Below are 16,753 nucleotides of genomic sequence, written 5' to 3' on the forward strand. Positions count from 1 at the left end.
AAAATTGAATCTAAAAAAAAAGCAAGAAGAACAGAGGCAGAACCACAGATACTGAGAGCATTTTGATGGTTGTTAGGTGGGAATGGGGTATGGGAATGTGAGTGAAGAAACGAGGGGATTAAGAAGTACAAATAGGTAGTTACAGAATAGCCATGGGGATGTAAAGTACAGTATAAGAAATGGAGTAGCCAAGGAACTTATATGCATGACCCATGGACATGAACAATGGTGTGGGGATTGTCTGAAGGAATGGACGATGCTGAGTGGAGGGAGGGAAAGGGGAAAAAATTGGAACTGTAATAGCATAATCAGTAAAATATCATTAAAAAATAAATGACAATGAAAATATGTAAAAGATCCCTAAAACCCTTCCTCCCACCTCTAATGGTCAAGAAATAGAGGAGGCCCTGAAAGTTCTATTAGGATTACCATAAAATATTGGTATTTCACATGGCTCAACCTAACACATAAACATACTATGTGTAAGGTTCTGAAACAGGCATTTATAATTCCAAATACTATCAAATTAATTGTGGCATCAGAACTAAGCTCTTCTCAGTACTTTCCATAAAACTAGATGAATGGAAGCCGATTCTTAGCCCACACCTGTTGATGTAATCTAATCCTCACTTCTCCCCCTAGCATACCCACTGGTACCACCCAATGCCCATCCCCAGCATTCTGCAGTTGTCTTGGGAGCCTCCAGGCTCTGCTTGAACTTGTCCTCTTTGCATTCCTGTTTCTACTCATCTTCATCAGTGGCATCACAGACCAGGTTGGTGACCCTTTATCCTCTTTCCATGGTTCCTTGTTTTTCTCAGCTCCAACATGCCTAAACCTTTTCTATTTCAGAAACTAACACTTTGGACTCCATTATGAAACAGAATTGCTCTGTGTCAGGGTCTGAAAACCTGAAATGTCCCTCTCTGAACCTAACCTTGCCTTTCTTTATTTTATCCTGTCGTACCTCCTGGATGTGCCCTTGATCTCTTTGTGTCCAAACCAGCTCATCAGACATCAAAGTTGAAATTTTTTTAGCTTCTTCTAAAGTCATGTGAAAATTCAACCATGACTGCATGATTGGCTATATCAACAGTGTTCTCATGAACTCTCAAAAATTTCTCTACCCTCTTGATCTTCTGCTATGCCCATCACCAACACAGGGGCATTTCCCATCTGCTTTTTCACATCCAATTTAGTTCTAATTTTATATATCTCAAACCTTCCATGGTACACAGATCACCTATTCCTTTATCAGCTAGAGGTGGGGACAAGATCCATTCTCTTTAGATGGAAGTTGTGATATGAAATAGCATTTTTTCCCTCCTTCTTACCAGTTTCTTCTTTTACATAAAATTGTTTTTAGATGCCTATTTAGGGTCTGCTTCCCTACACATAGTTCTACATGACTTCTCCCACCATTTTACCAAATTCATGCCCCTTTCACTGATGAGTGGCAGAGGTCTCTGATGATTCGCTCATGAGGTTTACCCAGCTAAAGCCCAAAAGCAAGAGATGTCTACTTGAGGTCCATCCAATCTCCTTAGCAGCTGAAAGTGGAGAGCAGAGGCATCAATCGAACACTTAATCCACGCCAAGCAACTGTAGTGGTCTGTTTCCAATGGAAGATAAAGCTCTCTGAGGGGAACTGGACATTGACAGTCACTAAAGTTAGGTGTTGACAAAGGAATTTAGTGTTTTGTTTGTTTCTGTGGTTCTTTTTTGTTTTTAACTCCACTGGACCAAACATTTTAGCAACCTCACAATCGTCATACACTTAAATTGAACCAAAGAAGCTAGCATTATTTTTCAAATACGGACTGTACTTTTTGGAGTAGATTGTTTGGTGCTTTTATTTTTAGTTCAACTATTTTATTCCTTCTTTCCTTGAAATATATGACAGTATTTGGAACTAAAGGTCAAAGTCATTTTTCAGCATGATAAATAGTTTTCCAAACAGCAAGATCCATCAGAGTTATCACAGAAAGTCAGCCTACAAACTTAACCTGCAGTTTCTCAGTCTCCCTCCTCCCTGAGCCCATTATGCAAATCACGAGGCAGGATACAAAGCCAGGAAAAGGTGCCACCTGCCAGCACTGCTTTGCACTCTTCAACAAGAGTTTATATAAGGAGACTTGCATATTGTAAAGAAAGACACTGAAGTCCAGGAGAGTCAATTGTCAGCCTGCCCAATTTCCTCCAGACAATTACAGACTCGGGGCTTGACTTAAGAACCCCAATTTTCTATGTTTTATTATTTCCATTTAATTGTTTACATACCAATTGCTCCAAAATCCTTCTCTCACCATGCCCAACTTGTCTCCTGAGTACTGATGTAAATTTTCATTTGCCTGCTAAACATCTCTGTTGTGCTATACCCCACACACCCCATTCCCAGCATGCCCCCAAACAGTCACTTTCTCTCCGACTTCTCTATCCTATCTAAAAACAGTATCAATTTAATCGCAAAATCTAAACTATTTAAATCATCTCTGAGTCCTTTTTCTCATTCATCCTCACCACCAATGAATGCCTAATTACCAATTTGATTTCTTGAAATATTTTTGGAATCCCCTTCTATCACTTCTATCATCCCCACCACCCCTCTACCTATCTCTTACCTTGAATACAGCCATTTCATATTAATAGGTCTCCTTATCTTCAGCCAGTTTCTCCCCTAAGCCTCCCTCTAATTCACTGACCAAGAATGATCTTGGGAATCTGCCCCAAATGGGAACTCTTTGGGCTAGACCCAAATTTTGATTCTTTTTAACATAATGAAATCTTAATATCTGGATATCATGGAATAATAACCATCCAACAGATTTACCCACACCCTTTTATTTCTTACTAAATATAATACCTGAATTATAATTAGATACTTCCTAAATTGCTTTTAAACATTTTCCTGAAGGTTAAAAACTTCAAGTGTCCACATTTCTCTTGAACATTTTCAGGCTTGCAAATAGCATAAACCAGATACCAAATAACACAGAGTTTATGACCAGAACTATCCTGGGAGTTAAACCTCACTGGTCTTTGGCAAGGACCAAGTCCCAAAAGAGAGGAGGATTTGCAACAGTCATTGTCTCTGGAACAAAAATGCAGATACTTTACCCGAACAAACACAAAACAGTTTGACAAATTTCACTTCGGGAAAATAGTCAAAATGTAATAATACCCCCTAGTATCCTGAAAAGGAAAATTGTTATAATACGGGGTGATATATGATTCAGGCCCTTCTGTAGGGATTTCACCAGAATTATCCCACGTCGTGTTACCTATAACAAAGTCTTTATTCTATGACAGCAAAATATATTGGCCTCGTCTTTTGCTCCTCCTATGAACACTGACTCACCTTTTCCACACTAGTCTACTGATTCATGGCAGAAATACACTGTGTGTTACATGACTTCCTTTCTCTGCTCGGGCTTTTCCTTCTGTGTAAGTGTCCTTCCTATCACAATGCATGAAGATCCTGCTCATTCTTTATGGACCTTCGCCTTCCATAACACTCATTCTCCACCAGGAATCATCACCACCATCACCATTATCATCATCCTCATCCTCATCATAACCCTTTCTTCATATTCCAGTGTCGCTTTGTTTATACCAGTAATTTAGCACTTAGCACTTTTCATTGAACTGAGACTGCGAGCTCCTAGAGGCAAAGCCTACAGCTTCTTCATCTTTAGGTATACAGTACCTGGCACACAGGAGCCAGTCAGAAAATGTTCATGAAACTGACTTATATTATCAGTAATCTTCTGTGTCTCAGGTATTGTGGCCTGACAAATATTAGAAACCTCAGATCTAGAAGACATTAAATATTGTCTCTGGTAGGCCTCACATATCTAAAAATTAAATGAAAGAAAAAAGACTCTGAACAGAAAGGAAAACAAACAAAAAAGTAAAGTGTAATTATTATCGGGCTCACTCTAAGCCTATAACCAATATTTTTTAAAGACTTAAGCAGCAGAAGGGGCCAACATGCTCTGATACTGGACTGACACAGACCAGAGAGTGACAGCTATCCTACTTGACATTTATAAAATAAATCTCATCTTCCCTCAATGCATGCCTGGAAAGAGAGGAGAAAGAAAGAAGAGGGGAAGGAAAAAAAAGAATAAGGGGAGAAAACTAGTGGAAAAGGAAAGGATGCAAGAAAAGAACTAAAAAGAAGAAAACAATTTAGAAAAAAGAGAAGCAACAGAGGGATAGATGAAGAAAGGAAGGGGTAAGAGAAAAGAAGGAAGAAAATGAATAGATTCATAAGATATTCGCTCTATGTTTGTACACAATGTGCTTCTTTTGCTAAGGAAATTAAAAAGGTTGGGGAAAACAGAAAAGCTGTGGCAGGTGGAAATGCATCGAGAATCCTCTGGATTCATTTAGGCCTCATTTTTCCCCATATGCACTGTCCAGGCATGTCTCCTAGACAGTCATGTTCAGGGACACTGTATATACACCCCCCTTAAGAGATTTTATATTGCTAACTTAAAGAGAGGGAACTAAAAGTGCAGTAGAAAGAATTCATTAGTGATGTTGTAAATAAAATATGTTTCCTTTTGGTTGAATGATCTCAGCAGATTTGTCTCTTGCTCTGTCGTCAGGCAGGAGTTTCCAAAGGGAGTCTCTGGAGAGCATTATCAGAATGGGATCGGCCATACATCTTTCCCCAGGCACCATTAACTTAGACACAACCTCAATTTGGATTGGTAAAAGTTGAAACTTTTTAAAAATGTGGCCTTTTTGATAAGCCCAAAGAGGGCGAAATATATCCATATATCCATATATATTTCAAACCAAATAGCATACTTGCTCTCTCCAAGAAGGCAGCATTTTTCATGTGTCCTCCATGAGAGAGGGGCTGACATATTACAAGTTGTGAACCTTCGCCCTGTCCCATTTGTTCACCTTAGGGGCTGGTCTGTCCGCCTGCACTTGGGCTCAGCTGCCCGAGAAGGGCTCAGCCAGGCACCCTCTGCGTGGCAGGTTTGCTCCGTGCAGATTTGACTTGCACTGATGGACTTTCTCTCCCTCTCTCTCTCTCTCTCTCTCTCTCTCTCTCTCTCTCTCTCTCTCTCTCTGTGTGTGTGTGTGTGATGACTTTCCTGCACTTCAGAGTCTCTGTACTCAAAAATGACATTTCATATAGAAATGAAGGATTTTGGAAGAGAAAAGGAAGGGAAGGGGCCAAAATAAACACACTATATGCATTTGCTGTTTTTATTTATATTTACTGTGATGTAAATAAACAGAGTAAATTCATATAATTACAAAAACATCTTTCACACTCTTGATTGTACATTGGCCCCATGAAATGTCTGTTTTCAAAAAGGGAAGTAATCACAGCTGGCATTTATTGAGCATTTATTACATGCTAAACACTGAGCTAAAGGCTTTCCCTACATTGTAGCATTTAATCCTCGACAAACTGGGGATGTTATTATAATCCTCTTTTTACAGATGAAGAAATTCAGGCTTAGGCAGGTTAAGGAACTTGCTCAAGGTTACATAGCTAATAAATGGTAAATCCAGTACTTAAACCCAGATCTTCTAATCACCACAGTAAGCTGCCTTCAGAGCAACTATTAAATACACAAGTATTTTAAAAGGTATTAGATTCTCCTTTCCTATCCCAGGGAGGCAACACCTCCACAGGATTCTCAAACATCTTGGGCTATTCCATGGCAAGCCCTGACCTGTACGCTTCCATGTTGTAAGGCTTTCTCACAGGCACCTTATTTTATCCTCCGAACAAAACTATTGTGTAGTTAGAGAAGGTTTTGAACTCATTTGATACATAGGTAACTGAATTTTATTTGGTGATTATCTCAGCCAGATGCCACAGCCTTTGCTAGCACTCCAGAGAGCTTTGACATGTAGTAAGTAGGTGCTCAGTAAACACTGGTATAATTAGTGAAAGAGGACAAAGGAAGTGATCACAGCCACAGCTTCCTTGGGAATCTTCTTGAGGTCAATGAAGAGCAATGAAAAGAATTAAGAAATAGAGAAGGATGTGAGCCTGCTGCTGTTAGCCAGGTAGAAGATAAGGGCTTTCAAAATAAGATACTGTTGTGGGAATGGAAGGAATGAAGTGAGTCTGTGAGACACTAACATATTAGGAATGACAGGTATGAATAGGGAGGGAGGAAATATACTTATGAAAATGAATGTCCAGGGTTTTTGTATAAGAGAATGGGTGGATGGTTCCTTCCCTCTATGCTTTATATATTTTTGCAATCATCTCATGGCACCTAAATTGCTCGTTTACAAGTCCATTTTTTCCTATTTGACTACAATGTCCTGGAAGGGGGGGGGAGTTTAACTTATAGCCATATACCCTAATGCCAAGTGTCTGTTGTCAGATAAGTGAGAATGAAAGAATAAATAAGACATGACTCACCCTCAGGTCAGATGAACATCAATTCCTTCCTTTGCCATTTGTTCCTCAGGCCATCTTCCCTGGAATAACTAGACTTTTGCAAGAATGCAATTCCTCCAGGTTAGACTCTACCAGAAGGGAATCACTGTTATATGCAACACAAATGAGTAAAGGCCTGGAGGCATAAGGCCAAAATAAAATCAGCCTGTAGACAAACAGTAACCTTAACTTGAATTGAGGATACAAGGCCAAGCCTGAACCAGTGCTGTACTTCCCCAACCCCTAAGGCTGGGCACCCCTTCCACAGCATCCTGGCTTTGCCATGAATGAGTAAAGCAAGGTCTGGGAGAGAGTTGCAGACAAGGAACAATGAGAGGGGTGTGAAGATTTTTTTCTAACCTTTCTGTAAAGAAAATTGAACCAGCATCTTTTTATTGTGCTGAGCTGAACAAAGGCTATGTACGTGTGTGTATGCTTGCGCATACTCCTCAAAATGGCATAAAAATTAGCAAAATAGTTTCCCTTATTTCTCTTTTCCCTAATTTCCCCTAATGCCATATAAGTAGAATTCCACATATATTTCATATATCTGTACATATATCCCCTTAAATAAAAAAATAGAAAAAATGTGAATTTTCTTTGAAGGTTTAAAGCTTGAAATTGTCATACTCAGGGTCTATATTTTTCACAGCCTTTATTTTTCACAAGGTAGCAAACTGCAGCTCAACAGAACCGAAAAATTGCTTCTGTTATATGGGGACTTCAATTTCCAATAACAGTGCAATGGGAAATAATCATTTTCCCCTGCCCATTGAATATATTTACTGAGCAAGGCAAGATACCAACCCGTGCTTGCAGCTACTTATTCAGGACCACGTCCAGGCAGACAGTGGGGAGATGCCACAGAGAAGATATAAATAGCCTAATAACTATTCTTTGTTCCCACTACCATCTCTTGCCCTTCACCTCCTCCTTTTACTCAGTTTTACTGCAAACTAGCATTTATTCACTTAATTCTTCTGTATCAATGCTCTTGACACAAAGAACCAGTTTCTTTAGAGGAATTGCCTGCTTTTTTTTTTTCTGGCAAAAGCCCCTCACTCAGAAAGCAGTACCAATCTCTATTCTGGGGTTACATTACCAGCCCACTGCCAAGCATGCTGATTTGAATACAGCAGAAATGACTTTTAATGTAAGAAAAAGGGAAATCAATAATTATAACATATTCAACATCAGCTACAATATTGTCACTGAGCAGGCACACAGTTACTCAACAGTATTTAATATGACTGCCTGAGGGTCAACATAGAGACTTTGGATCAGATGGGCATGGGCCGAAATTCAACTCACACAGTAACTTGAACTCCCAGAGTCTCAGTGTTATTATTTGAAAAATTGGATAATAATGCTACCTTGTGGTGGGGGGAAGGATATATCTGACACAATATTTGGCCCTTATTAAGTGTGCCATCACTGGTAGCTAATAGTAGTGTTGTTGCTATTATCACTATCATCACTAAATAAGACTCTTCCATGCACACAGGAGGAGCTGTTGTTGTCTGCTATTGGCACGTTCCTCGCCCACCAGCAGGGCTAGGCTGCTCACAGTGCTGTCTTCCTCCAGCCAGGACTCTCTCACAGCCACCTACAGTGCTCGAAGCTCTTTTGAAAACACGGAATTGACAAAAACACTCAGTGTTCCTGTCCACAGACTCCAAGGACTACATCCTTCTCAGGGAACATGACACAATTCCCTTTGCACACAGCTGAGTCACCTCTTCATGGCAAAAGCTCACCCACAAGACGATCACAGAGCAAGGTTTCCTCTCCTCACTGTTGACTGACACCTGCTGCAGTTGTATGTGAACTTACTTGTCTTCCCGAGGACCTGCTTTCTCAGCTTGTATATCCAGGGTGTGGTATGCAGCTTTGCATGTGGTGGGTACTCAGTGTATATTGAATTGTTTGATTCATTACATGTCTTGCCTAGGCTTCAAGAGAATCACTCTTCTAAATTAAGAAGCTAGGAAATAATTTAGAAAGAAAAGGTGTGAGGCTTGGGTATGGAGTCCAATGGCATCTACTGCATCATTTTAGCCACACTATCCTAAAAGACCTACCTTATTCCTTATTTTTCCCCATCTAGAGCTATGTTGACCATCTGATTATGTGCTATAACTAACAAGGCTTGTAAGATTGACACACAGGCTTTGCTGGCAATTTGTTTGTGCTGCCACCTGGTGGCGCTTGATTTATGGCCTCACAATGTAAAGAGCCCAGATTCCCACCAGCGTGATAAAATGAGTCACAAAGAACAGAACACATTTGCAACATACTTTTGAATTAATGTAGGCTACTTCTTTAAAAATTAAAACACCTAAAAAGTAAAATTGGATGTCTATTCCTTTATATTAATTTAATAATCACAACAAGCTCTTCTCATTTAAGGTACATCTTAAATGGCACCAGAGGGACTTAGAATAAAGTTATGAAACCACCTGATGCAGAATTCTGGGGCCCTTTACTCTTAGTTCCTTCCCAGCAAATTTGGAAAAATATTACTTGCCTTGCCTACCGCCCAGGGTACTTGGATTCAGTGAAATAATGATGGGAGAGCCTTTATAAGCTATAATGAAGTGATGCACCAAGGTGAGCCACTGATACTGTTCCTACAGTCCTTCCTAGAGCCAGGCAGAAAGGGCCCCAGAGACCCATTTCTTTAGATGGCAGAGTTCCCATGTTGATCTGCATGTTCCAAAGGGGCACACATAAAAACACATGCAGCTTCCATGACTCTAGGCATGAACATGTCACAGAATGGGCACCATGCTCTCTGGGCTGTTGCAGCCACGAAAGGGGAGACTGATATTTACCCACAGGAAGTCAGAAGCATCACAGCATCCAAAGTAGGGAAGCAGTTTCCAGTTTGGACTTTAATTAGGAAGTGATTCTTGCCCCCAAAGGGAGTTTAAATTGCACCACCCTTTGCCGTGTTGTGTTGCGAAGGCTGTGTGCACCCCTGATTGAGGAGGCAGTGATATGAAGCACCATGTAGTTCCTTCTGCCTCAAAAACAATGTGGAGTTTCTGCTTCTGCTTCACTGAATTACTCATACCAGATTTGACTACCACCCTACCTGAAATAACTAGAAATTTAAACAAAATGTGTGAAACAACATTAGGTGACTTATAGCCTGGGGCTATGATCCCTGAGAAAAAAGAAACAAGCCCTACCAGGTCCCTGGCTTTGACCTGGAGGCACTTCACACGTGTGGATGAGGGAGAGAGAACCAGAGCACAGGACAACCATCTCACTGAGCTGGGGTGAGATCAGAGATGGTGAATCAGGCTGAAGGGGCTGAAATTTGAGGGGCAGAGTACTGGAGAGGCAGGAGCTACACAGAGGAAGAGTTCTAGAAACCTACACAAAAGTCCTCTTGCATCTGTTGGCTAGTACTGAGCTGTGCATCTGTAAGGTGGCACTTCACAAGTCAGTCAAAGAACTGCTTCTATCAGGAGCTGTAAGGTGAATGATTCAAAGGTTCATATGAGGTGGGAAGTGAAGAGCGTGGCAGGAGGCAGGGAGAAGTGTGAGAACCAAACACGTGACAATAATAATCCATGCAACAATAATCCATTGAGAAATCCAAATCCAAAGAGAAAAACATTAGACCGAAAGATTTTTCTCTTCATAAGATGCCTGTATTAAGCTAGAACTCTCTTGGATTTAATTTATAGTATAGCAATGCATAGGGTCAAGGATTTTCAACAAATCTTTAGATGGTTTGTAAAGTCCTAAGTTATAGAATCATTAGGTTAATGTTATAAATATAAACCTTATGAGACTATTCTAGCAGTGGCCAGAGTTACATGAAAAACCCAAGTCAGTGCAGAGCTGATATTTCACTGTGTGCATTTTTAGCTCATCTCTATCGGTTTCTTGTATCAACAGGCTTCCATTTTGAGCCCCTGGCTCTTTCCCAGGACCAGCCTAGACAATCAACCAACCTGGTTCTTTCCAGGATCTCTTGAATCTGCCTGGATCCCATATCCTAAACGATTAAGAAATAGCAAAGCAGCCATTCCTATACCTCTGGGACTCCAGACACCTGTTTTGATTACTTGCCACACATGCATCATTTTGCTATATATTTTCAACATAACCTCTGGAAACAGTAACCTTTCCAGACTCTTCCTTACAATGTGTATTTTTCTCTGGATATCCTATACATTCAGGACACACAATATATTGCAAAAATATTACTAAGCCAATGCCATATGCTGAAGAGATGACACTTCTGAAGAGCCCAAGGTCACAAACTAGCTTATGAGAAATGGCCTATTTTCTCAAAGACTGTATTAGAAAAAAAGCCAGACTTTAAATAGATAGTCCTGTTTGGTCACAGTGTTCCTTGTGAAAGAGATTAATAGCAAAAGAATAGAAAAGCTGGCCAGTGTAGCTAGCCTGCTGCTCACTCCTAGAGGGAACACCCAGTGTCTCCTGCAGGTATGGGTACCCAGTCTCCTTTGGTGGCTGTCAGAACTGAGCCTGTCCTAGACTTTCTTCATTCATTAAATATTTACTGAGCATATACAGTGGACTAGATATGATGCCAAAGTATAGGAAAAGAAAAGGAAGCTATGTATATTTCATGTGCCTCTTTAATAACCTCACCATCTCCTAATGTGCCCTATAGCCTTTAAATAATCATCAAAAATTAGGCAAGCTATCAAGAAAGACAAATAAAGCCATTGAACAGCAATTGTCATGAAAACAAGGATGTAATTTGACTTTAAAAATGCAACTCCAGAGGGGGTAGGTTTGAGAGTGGGGGTGGGGACGGCAGGGGAGGTGCTGTGGGGGGAAATTGAGACAACTGTACTTGAACAACAACAAAAAAGATATTTGTGAAGCCCTGGCTGGTGAAGCTCAGTGGATTGAGCCTGGGCTGCGAACCAAAGCATCACAGGTTTGATTCACAGGTTCAATTCCCAGTCAGGGCACGTGCCTGGGTTGCAGGCCACGGACCCCAGCAACCGCACATTGATGTTTCTCTCTCTCTTTCTCCCTCCCTTTACTCTCTAAAAATAAAATCTTAAAAAAAAGATATTTGTTTAAAAACATACTTTATTAAAGCACTGAATTATTACTAGTGCAATCAATCAATCAATCAATCAATCAATAAAGCAGGCAAGCAAGCAACTGCATTCTAAACTCACAGCATAGTTTCTGGCATACAGTAGCTGCTCCATAAATTTAAATTCCTTTCTACCTCCTCATTTTCTTTATTCTCATTCGGGCCAATATGTCTGCATCATCCATCCACCCATCTATCCATCCATCTATCCCTATAGTCATTGTTTACTGCTTCCAATAATCCTGGCACTTTACTTATCATATCCTTCTCAACAAAAGTTCAATCATGGAAACCAAACCACTAAGAGGCACATGTGTGTGTTCTTTATTAAAGGATTTGTGACAGAAATTTGAGTTGGTAAGCAGTCCCTGTAAGGCTGCTGATTTTAGGTCTAATGTTGAACATTGGAGTCCCCAGTGCATATACTGAGGAGGAGAATACAGATGTAAAGTGAAGGACAGCACAGACAAGCTGGAAGGCTCAAGCATGAGCTGGAGCCCATGATAATGAACTGGAATTTGCCAGATGCTGTTGCCTCTGACCTTGATAATATGGGTGTCCTCCAGAAGCTTGGGTCCCTCATCACAGAGCTAAACATACAACCAGGATTAGAACCTGAGACACTGAAGGAGGCCCCATGGGCAGGGGGAGTAGTAGAAGACCTATCCAGTGAGGCAAGCCAGAAGATAAGCAACAAGGTCTTTGAGCTATAAAATGATGTAGATTATGCTGCTATTTCCCTTCTACCCTCCAAAGCTTACTCAAGAATCTCTCTTATACTTTATCCAGAAACACACAAAGAAGGAAATTCTGGAAAATGTAGTTTAGCCAGGCTGAAACTTTCTGGAGACACCATAGCATTCTTCTTAATTTCATAGTCCTAGCAAGTTGACATTATCTCCATCGTAAATGAAGAAGTTGAGGTTGGAGAGTTTATGATCACATAGCAATGGACACAGGTGGGATTTCATTGCAAGGTTTCCTTCTCATTTCAGCATTGCGGGGAAAAAAATCAAAGCAGATGCTAATGAGAAGTGGAGTAGGTAGACCAGCATGCTGTTTCAGGAGACAGCAAAGCACAGTAGTAGACATCGGGCATGGACTGATCTCTGCTGGGGTACAATTGTAGCTAAAAACCTAGGTAGCACATTGGATGTCCTTTCAATAGGACTCAGAAGCCTGTAATCAAGGGGTTCTATAAGAATGTCTGCTTTTGAAGAACAGCAGCCAATGGGCTAGAGCCACAACATAACTGAGGGAAACACAATTCACTCAGAATATAATGTAACTGGGAGCACTGGAATTACACAGAACAATGGTTCTGAAGTCAGCAGACAACATGCTAGATAGTTTAGCTGCATGTACGCCACAAAGGACCGCACCACCTCAAACAAGCTGTATCAATTTAATGAGTAGATAAATACTCTTTAAGGGGCTTCCCTCATGTGCACAGAGTATTTACATGTTAATCAGCCCGGCCCACCCAAAAGTATACACACATGTGCACACACACGTGCACATAGTCTTCATGAAAGATAATCTGAGAATTGAGATGTCACCTAAATTTGTTCACATTCTTTGGCTACTGTTGCTGCTAGTGCTGTCACACCTGTGGTTGGCAGGCTCTCCAGCAGCGGAGTTCTTTTTTTTTTTTTTAAAGATTTTATTTATTTATTTTTTAGGGAGGGAAAGGAAGGAGAAAGAGAGAGAGATAGAAACATCAATGTGCGGTTGCTGGGGGCTGTGGCCTGCAACCCAGGCATGTGCTCTGACTGGGAATCGAATCTGCGACACTTTGGTTCACAGCCTGTGAACTATCAATCCACTGAGCTATGCCAGCCAGGGCTTGAAATTTTTAGCAGCAGAGTTCTTAATAGCAATTGAACACTTTCAATAAGTCTCATCTCATCTAATTTTAAAGGCTAGTTTCTTAATGACATATTACCACACCACAGAGCTACAGTTATTAGGAACTATCCACCTTACATCCTAAGTAAGAACAGGAAAGAAATATCTGTTGTAAGAGGAAGAATTCATTTATGGAAATGATGAACAGTTTCAAAGGAGCAGGGTGATTTATAACAATAGGTGTCAGAAGGTTGGTGCATGAATAGATGGAGTCTGATAATATCCAGAAAGAAAGGCCAGCATTGTGACAGGGTACAGTCAGTCCCAGTGATCCTGCATTATTAAACATTTCCTTCATCAGGCATGCAGCCCATTTATAGTCATGAGCTTGGGAGGATGTGTCCTGAACATCATCATCTTTGTCATCATAGCTAGGCTAGAAGAGCAGAGTGGGCGGGGCAGGGGAGGACTCCTCACTTCCATCAACACACCCTTGCCGTGCATGGAGTGAATAACCCATTCCATTCAAAAAAAGGGGTAATCTACTCCACCTACCTCTTATGCACTCCCATTTGGAATAACCCATTCTACTTTTTACAAAATGCTTTTTAAGAATTTGACTCACCATACTTATCATTTTTATTTAGACTCTTTCTTTATCATTTTCCTTGACTCTGTTGGGCACAGGAATGCTAGGAAATTGCTCTAAGCTCTCAGGATGAAACATTCTTATGTTGGGTTCAAGAAAAGAAAACCAGTTTTCGCATTTACCTCCTCAGCCTGCAGCCAGTCTATCCTCAAACCAAAGCTGTTAATGCTTCTGGGAATGTCCTTTATTTTATGTGTGGGAAAAATATCAGACGTTCATTGGGGGCTGGAATAATTGGTTCCCTCTCACAGATTATCCCTCTCATCCCTCTCAGGATGAACAACTCCTCCAATATGAGAATTGTTCTAGTTTTGTCCTATTGTAACTTATAATGAATGATTAAAGGGGAGAAGACTCATTAAATACACTGGGTATAAAAGAAATTCAATTTTATTATTCTTTCCAAAGTTAGCCTGCATTTAAAATTATAAATAATTTTATAATTTTTAAAAAATTATAAAATTATGCTGAGGACCTCACAGAATAAGCAAGAGCAGGGCTATATTAAACATTTGCTAGTGAAGCTTTCACACACCAGGCATGGGCTTGTTAACAATACCTCCAAGCCCCTAACACCTTGCATCATTGGATTATTGATAATTAAAACAGATAATCACAGGGTAGTTCATCCAATTAGCCTCCTCTGTTTAGGCCAAGTAACTTAGCCTAGGACACCCAGAGATGTGAGAACCTCAGGCCAGGGCCCTTTCCATTCACTTTGCTGGGTCCTTAAGTGTCAGGAGCCAGAAAAAGTTGGGGGTCTTTAAGATGATAACCCACCCTTTTCCTTAGGAGGGTTCATTAAGAAATGGCCTTGAGGCAGGGCATTGGACCCACTTTTCTACTCTGGGATCATTTCCCCTCAATTCTATACTGTCATTTTTCAGACATTTAGTACTCCTCTCTACTATGTTCTGCTTCAAAGGCCTGAAGAGTACACCAGTGATTCAAGTCTACCTTATCTCTTTTCTTCAAGAGAAATGTCTAACCACTGGATGTTGGTTTAAAGGGTCAGGAGACAATAGCTAGAACTGCTTAGTCAGATCACAATATAAATCAGAAACTAGTTGCACAGGGTCCGGCAGAAGTAAGGCTCGCTTAAGTGTGATTGGTAGGGTATGTGAATGTCTCACATGAGATGGACAGCAAAATGCTCTATGGGGTGCTTGAGTGTGATGTTGCTATGTGATAGAATTACATGCAAATGATTTTGTAATTAAAAAGGGACATTATTTGTGCCAGATCCTGTATAACTACACTTCGTACCAACAACATGCTTCAGTTCTGTTTCCTGTGCCTATTCAACATCCCCCTCCTGAAAACCAGCCTGCAGTTGCTAAATGTCTCTAGTGGAATTCTAACATTATAGCAGCGATTTTGAAATATTCAGATGATTGTGTAGTAAAAGTATAAAAAATTTAATTTTTTTGCCAGCATTAAGGTTTATTGGACATAAAGTGAGCTGTACTTAAAGTATACAATTTGTAAGTTTTTGCAGCTGTATGAATCCGTGAAAGCATCAGCACTGTTTGGACTACCATGGTAGAAAGTTGTAGCTGGGGTGGCTTAAACGACAAACATTTCTGGAGCCTGGGTGGTCCAAGATCAAGATGCCAGCAAAGTCAGTTCCAGCTGAAGCCTCTCCTCTGGTTTGCAGATAGCCGCCATCTCTCTGTGTGCTCATATGACTGACTTGGACACGCACAGAGTGAGAAAGGACAATATCTGTCTTTCTCCTCATGTAAGGGTCCTAATTCCATCATGGGGGAACAAGGGTCATGACCTAATCTAAACCTAATCATCTCCCAAAGATGATTACCTAAAATACCATCTTATTGGTGGAATAGGGGTTCTAGTATGAATTTTGGAAGGAGGAAATCCAAACATTCAACTCATAACAATACTGAATATTTTCATCTCTCCCAAAATGTCCTTGTGCCCTTCTGTAACTCCTCGACTCTCCTCTCTCCCTACATCTACTACTTCAGTCCCCAATCAGTGACTCATCTGGGTTTTGTTCACTATAGGTTAGTTTCTATTTTCTCAAGTTATATTAGTGAAATCACACAGTATGTATTCACTTTTGGGGGGTCTGATTTCCTTTACTCAGCATAGGTATTCTTCAGTGTTGTTGTATATACTAATTATTCTTGTTGGGGTTTTTTTTGAGTAGTAAGTAGTCCATTATATGGTTATACCTAAATTTGTTTCTACATGCATTGTTGATGAACACTGGAGTTGCTTCCAGTTTGGGACTCTGAGTAAAGCTACCACTTTGAATATTTGTATACAGATATTTGCATTAATATATGTGCTTGTTTAAATGTAGGAGTAAGATGGCAGAATCTTATGATAGGTAGGGCCTTAACTTTTTGAAAGCCTGTCAATGTGTTTTCCAAAGTAGTTGTACTATTTTATGTTCCTACTATCAGTGTAGGAGAATTCTAGCTCCTCTACATCTTTGACAACAATTGATATGGTCAGTTCTTCTTTTTATTTTTTATGATACCAAACTTTTTTCCAGCTTTGTTGAGGTAGTATTGACCTGTAACATATATAAGTTTAAGAAACACAGTGTGACGATTTGATGTACATGTATATTGTAAAATGATTATCACAATAAGGTTAGTTAACACCTACATCCTCTCTCATAATTACCATTTTTATGTGTAGTGATATCATTTTAAAACTACTCATTTAACAACGTTCAACCATATAACACAGAATTGTT

Source organism: Phyllostomus hastatus, unplaced genomic scaffold (genome assembly GCF_019186645.2).
Source record: "Phyllostomus hastatus isolate PE091 unplaced genomic scaffold, TTU_PhHast_1.1 phas_contig_34, whole genome shotgun sequence".
NCBI lineage: Eukaryota > Metazoa > Chordata > Mammalia > Chiroptera > Phyllostomidae > Phyllostomus > Phyllostomus hastatus.